At 35.3% G+C, this 6,460-nt stretch overlaps 1 long non-coding RNA gene across 1 annotated transcript; it reads right to left on the reverse strand.

Annotated features, from left to right (window-relative positions):
• Positions 1-1,461: 1,461 nt before the first annotated feature.
• Positions 1,462-5,454, reverse strand: LOC112127702. Its single transcript, XR_002910692.1, has 3 exons — positions 5,267-5,454; positions 2,528-2,533; positions 1,462-1,472 (listed from the first exon to the last, which is right to left on the reverse strand). It is a non-coding gene; the product is annotated as an uncharacterized LOC112127702 (long non-coding RNA).
• Positions 5,455-6,460: the final 1,006 nt, after the last annotated feature.

Here is a 6,460-nt window from a genome sequence, read left to right on the forward strand (position 1 = left end):
CAATAAATTTTAAAATATCCCAGGGGCTATCTGTGGATAAAATTGGGACTGAGGCGGCCAAATCCTCTAAATATTTCGGAATTTTAATTTGTTTATTAAATATTTGGGGCTGAAAAGCTATGGGCTTAAAATCTGGTGGGGAAATTGACGTGTCTAAATTTTCAAATTGCGCGTTGTCCCGTGTTTCGGCCTGGGTTTGTCCCAGTAAATTATTGATTAATGTGGATTGTTCGCTCAAAATTTTAAGGATATTTTTGTTTTCCTCCTATACGGCCTTAATTTGCTTCTCTAATTCACCGTTTTTCGCGTTTAGTGCCGCTAGATGAGTTACAAAATTTTGTTGTAGTTTATCTAATGTGTCCGTTAATGATTTCTTTAAGGAGCTAAATTTATCCTTAACATTTTCCCCTATTTCTAATTTGAATTTTTCTAGATCGGCCGTTACTAGTGTGTCCGGACTCTGGAGTGAACATGCGGTACAATTGACAGATTCCCTACGGGGCATGGGCATTTTAATCCATTTTTCCCCTACTGCGGATTTTGGGTTCACATTCGAAGTGGTAGAACTTACCACATTTGTTGCATTTAACGGACTCGCTCGTGACTGCGTGATCGCTAAAATTGCACGGAACTTGGGGGACAGCACCCTGTTTTTGTGCTGATTCAGGCTGGGTAGTTTTTATTTGTTGCTGGGACATTTTTGGGTATTTAGGCGCAAAATATATTTATAAATTTAAAATTTTATAGAAATTTACTTTTATCTCCTGAATTATTTTTTTAAGCCAGACAAAGTTTGGTCAAGTAAGTTTTGGTGTATTTAAATTTATCTCTGCTACCAGGGTAGTAAACCCAATTAATATTGCGTATAGGGACACAAAGTTTCAAAACTTCTACGCAATCGACGTGTCTGTGCACGTTTCAATTCTGCAAAAACCTGCAGGTTACAAGAAAAAAAAAATTCTACTGGGGACTCAAAATTTTTTGCTTTTCTCTTTTCTGTGGCAGGGGATCTTTCTACGTTCAAGCTACTAGGTGTCAGCTTAGCCGTGAACCACGCTCTGCTACCTGGTGTCAGCTTTGCTCTATCCTGCGACGGACTTCGGTTACCTAAACTTACCTTAAGTCCGGGAAATGGCTCGCAGTTTCCAAAGCCCACGTACAGCGAAATCAGCAGAGTGCGCTGTGATGAAAGCGTGGGGGAATTAAAATAAAGAAAATAAAATGAAAATCAAAAGTAAAACAAAACCTTCTTGACCAAAAATAAATTTATTAACTTAATGGTTAGGGATGGTTAGGGATGGTGATGACCGTGAAAGTGATAATGACACAGGAATCAATTGAACAAACAATATTATTTTAACATTGGAGTAATACCAATGGGTGTTTTCTCCACTCTTGATTTTTAATTTTGTTTTGTTTTAATTACCTTGCTCACTGTTACTTATTACCTTCTTTAAGGTAGTTGTAATGTACTACAAATTATAAAAAAAAAAATAAAAATAAAAAAAAAACTTAATGGTAAAATTTATACAAACTAAAATAAACAGGCCTTAAACTTTCTTGTGGCAATTAATAAGTAATAATTGAAAATTGAGCGAACGGAGGAGCTTAATCGGTGGAGACAAAAAGCACTTACGGTTTAATTAGTTAGAGAAGCTAGGATCAGTCCGCTGCAGAGATCAGAAGCCGAGTGCCTTTTAGCCCGAAATTTGATTCACCTACCTTCTGTGATGGAATGGGACAAATGCCCCCCACCTAAACATGTCCTTAGGCTCGTGACACCCCATTGATCACTGTAAGACTCGAAAAGGTTTATATTACTCTGAAAGTCTGCTGGCGTGTCTGCCATAATGACGATATCGTCTGCATATACATTAATATTTTAATTAACTGGCCGCCAGTTCGACAGCCATAATCCAAAATAGAGGGGATATCTAAATAATAACGGACTTAAGAGACAACCCTGTCTAACTCCATTATAAACCTTAAAAAAATCGGACAGCCCTCAACACCACGTACATATTGAAGCTGATTCAGAAAACAACGCCTTCAAGATATTAAGAAATTTAGTTGAAATCCCTAAATTACTAAGTTTATAGAATCACATGTTGACAAGCCTTTGCGGAAACCCATCTGAAAGTACTAAGCAAATTGTTATTGCAAATGAAGGACTCCAGGCGTTTAAGGAGTAGACTGACAGATGCCTCTAAATTTTTGGAGAGCCCCTTGCTTGAATATCGGAGAAATAATGAAATAAATAAAAAATTTACCGAAAGAGGGAGGCACTAGACCAGAGTCAAAGATAAAATTGAAAAAAGAAAGGAGATGAGCTAGAAATTCTTGAGGGGCAAAATTGTAAAACTCATAAGGAATACCGTCTGGGCCAGGAGACTAATATATCTTGTAATTTCGAAAGAACATTGGATAGCTCAACGTAAGAAAATTTTTCATCAAGAAGTGGCTGATGAATTAGAGGTTCAGCAAAACTAATAAATAAATACTAATAGATAAATAGATAGCTATTCACGTAAACCTTTATACGTCTATGAAGTTTTTCGGAGGATCTACGGAAGAGGTCAACACAGAGAAAAAACTTCCTTTCTGTTTTCGCCGAGCTTTTGACAGTTTTTATACTGTCATCTTCAGGGCCTGTTTTATTAACATATAAAAAACAACAATTAAAAACATGAAAAAACAATTGCACAAAAATTGAAAATTTTATATATCTTACTTTAACCTTAATGGGGAAATAAAAAGGAACATGGTGTCGTGGGCACCGAAGTACATTACGTTTTTTGGTGCTCAGCATCTAAACATTATTTAAAATTTAATAAGTTGATAATTGAAAAATTACAACTATAAGTATAAGTGAAAACGTGGTCGAGAAAAGGTTACCTCGTAAAAGTAAACTAGTAAACCTTTTGTTTTCAGGTACATGCGATCACAGCGTGTTTCTTATACATATATATAATTAACTTTTCTTACATTTTTTTATTATTATTATTTATTTTTATTACAATCTGTAATTATTATTTACAATATGTAATTTGCGGATACATGAACTTATGTACAATTATTTACATGGAGGGGAGAAAATAATCAATGTTATCCTCCCTCTTCACTTTTTTTTTTTTTTTTTGGGTGGTTAGGGATGGTTAGGGAATTTTTTCAAATACTTTGGACATGATGGGAAGTAAACTAATTGGTCGATAAGATGAGGATTTTTGAGCTGGTTTGCCAGGTTTCAGGAAGAGGATAATGTTAGAATATTTCCAAAGTAAGGGAAAATGGGTAGTGCGGAGTATACAATTGTAGAGGTATGTGAGGAATATAATGCCTTTTTTAGGGAGTTGTTGGAGAATTTGGGATGTTATCAGGTCAAAACCAGGAGCTTTGCGGTTCGGTAAACGAGACAGGATATACTTGACGTGACGGCTTTCGGAGGGAGTGACATAGGAAGGGGAGATATAAGGTATTCGTCAATATCTGCTACCATTGAAGCATTGCCGGGCTCAGAATGAGGAGTGAAGGTTTCTTGGAGATATAATAGAAATGAAAAAGGTAATTAAAAATATTTTATAAAAGAAAAATTGTCGTGGTACCAGGACAGTTGTTTCAGGTCAAATAAAATTTACTACAGCAATAGTAAATACAACAAACACCTTTTTTTTATATTTTTTTGTTGAAAAAATAAGAATGAACAAAATATAAATATTCGTTTTTTTAAATTAAAATTAAATAAAACAAGTAGGTATCGATCCTTTCTATAATAAAAAATAAACAATGCTGAATAAGCCCTTTTGTAAAAAATTAAGAAAACAAAAAAATAAACGTTATGCCCGCAATAACTAAGAAATCAATTAACAAACGGACAAAAAAAAATGAAAATGTTCTGCGGACACGAGATTACCCCTTGCAGCTCGTTGAACAGTTTCCAGGCAAATAAATAATCGTCGAACTCCTGTCCACTCCGACGTGTAGAAAGATCTCCCTCCGTGAAAATAGGCCGCCGAGTTCAGATGATGTCAAATTGTGGTCCCCGGGGAAAAAAAGCAAGAGCGAAGACAACAAAAAAGCCACCTTTTCTGCTCGCCACGCGTTGCTCGTCTGCCGGGAGCCGCTGCGCATCCGGCGAATTCTCGCGCACTCCCGCTCAACTTTTGAAGGTGGTTATAAAGGTTTCTTGGAGATGTCGAGAAAATGTATCGGCTTTTTCTTGGTCAGATTCGGCCAATGATCCATCGTGTCGACGGAAGGGAAAAGATGGGACGTGGTTTTTAGGATTCTTCTCGTGGCTGTCCAGTGATTTATTAGAGGTCGTAGATAGGTACGAGTCAAAAGCTTTTCCTACATTTAAAATATTCTACATTAAGATCACAGATTAAAAACAAACCCTCTTCGACGAGAGGACAAAGGCTGCGGGAAACGTCCCCGACAAAATGATGGCGACACCTCGTTTACTCTCCCCTGGTTAACAGCCACTAGGGCGACGTTCTCATTTCCCTCCTTTGCTCTAAATTTTTGTATTCGTTTAGGAGGCCTGCATAGACTGAAATGGAGCCCAACGTAGCGGTTTGTAGATTACAAGTTTTTTCTCTGTGTTGACCTCTTCTGACTGAAAAACTTCATGTTTCCAGCAGGTCGATAACCCAGCTCATCGTTACCTTTATACGTCTGTTACTGCACGATTGTACTCGGAGGACCACCCATTTTGTTCGACAGGGGGAAAAAATAGCTTGGGATAGAATAGCAAACCAATAAAAATTAATAAAACAAAAGAAACCTTACGCGGACAATCTGCTTTCCTAAAGTATTTGTTTTTGTGGGTAGGAAAGCAAAGGAAGCGAAAAAAGTGAGCATTTTTCAAGGTGGTTAAAATTCAAAAAACAAACGAGGTTTGGGTTTAAAAAAAATTCCTTTGAAAAGACAGAGTAAGACTGATTTAAAACTTAAATATGACGAGGTAGGGATTTGGCCGCGGATTATCTCTCAGGCGGTGTTTATATACAGATGTGGGATTAAAATAATTTTTTTCTTTCTCAAAATAAAACCAAACGGTTATAACTAAATAAATAAATATTTTCTATCCCTCGGCTACTGTCCTAAATTGTTCAGTCTGTATCCACCCCTGAATACATTATCTGCTTGTTAACACATACCTTCTTCTCTGTTATCTTCTTATTTTTTTTATTTTTTCTGGAATTTTCCCTACTGCTGGTTGGGCATATTCTCTTTCCAATGCAGTTTAAACAGTAGAATAATGTACAGTACATATTATGTTAAATATTATTTAAAGAGAATATAAATTGGCAAATCATAGCCCATTTAAATAATTGCAAAATGCTAACAGACACACAAATAAAACAGTCTAATAAGACCTTAGGGGCGTCGGTGGCCGCAACGGTTAGGCGTTGCCACGGCGCTCATCACAGTACGGTAAAGGTCCCGGGTTCGAATCCTGCGGCCCGCACTTACAAATGGGCTTTTTTTCAAAAACACTGGCACCCCGAGGGTTGATATAACCTCTGCTGTTGCGAACCCTCGTAAAAAAACCTTTATAACATTGTTTATATGTTCAAAATATTAGAAACATCTGAGATTACGAATCTCCGAAAATACATATTTCATATTTTTTAGCTGTTTCTTCCTTTCACGAAAGACCCTTCTGTAATTTTCTGAAAAAATATTTTCTAATAATGCAAATAATAAACTGGCACATGCACATTTGATTTCTGCTCCATATTGCGTTTTTCAGCTGTGTAAGTAGTGTAAGTATCTCGGTAATTTCTGATAGCAATATTATGAGGCTGTAGTGAGAAAGTACCTGAAATGTTTTAGTGAAATTATGATGTTGAATATGTTTTCTTAATCAATTCGACATAGAACTGAATAATTTAATAAAATACACGCTTAACTCAATATTTATTGTGATTTTTATTTAGGATAATGTAAAAATAAATATTATAAAATCTAAAAACATGTTTTTTCTTTGACTTTCCTTTTGCCTTATATTTTAATACCAATACTACTAAATACAGTTTTAGTACCAACCAATTATTGACGCTGACAAGAGAGATAAGGAAGTGAGATTATCGATTTTAACGAGTATTTTTTTATGGTACTAGTTTGAAAAATATGAAGACACTTAGAGAATTTAGAAAAGAAATGAATATGTAATTTAAATGTTTTCTTAAGGTTGATGGAAACCATGTATTACGTGAAAGTTTAATTTATTTAGAGATGAATTTCATCCTATATAAAGACCATCTTTAGTATTTATTTATTAATAAATCTCACCAAGCCTAGAATTTCGAGATATGAGATATTTTGAAATATTCAAATATGGATTTCTGTTTTTATTCTGCATATAAACTCCTGCTCAAAATTAACGCACCACTTCAATATTTCACCATATGTTTTTCTCAGGTGTTTTTTGAACGTTATTTTTATTTTTAGTATT

Source organism: Cimex lectularius, unplaced genomic scaffold (assembly GCF_000648675.2).
Source record: "Cimex lectularius strain Harlan isolate CLEC.00 unplaced genomic scaffold, Clec_2.1 scaffold210, whole genome shotgun sequence".
Classification (NCBI taxonomy): Eukaryota; Metazoa; Arthropoda; class Insecta; order Hemiptera; family Cimicidae; genus Cimex; species Cimex lectularius.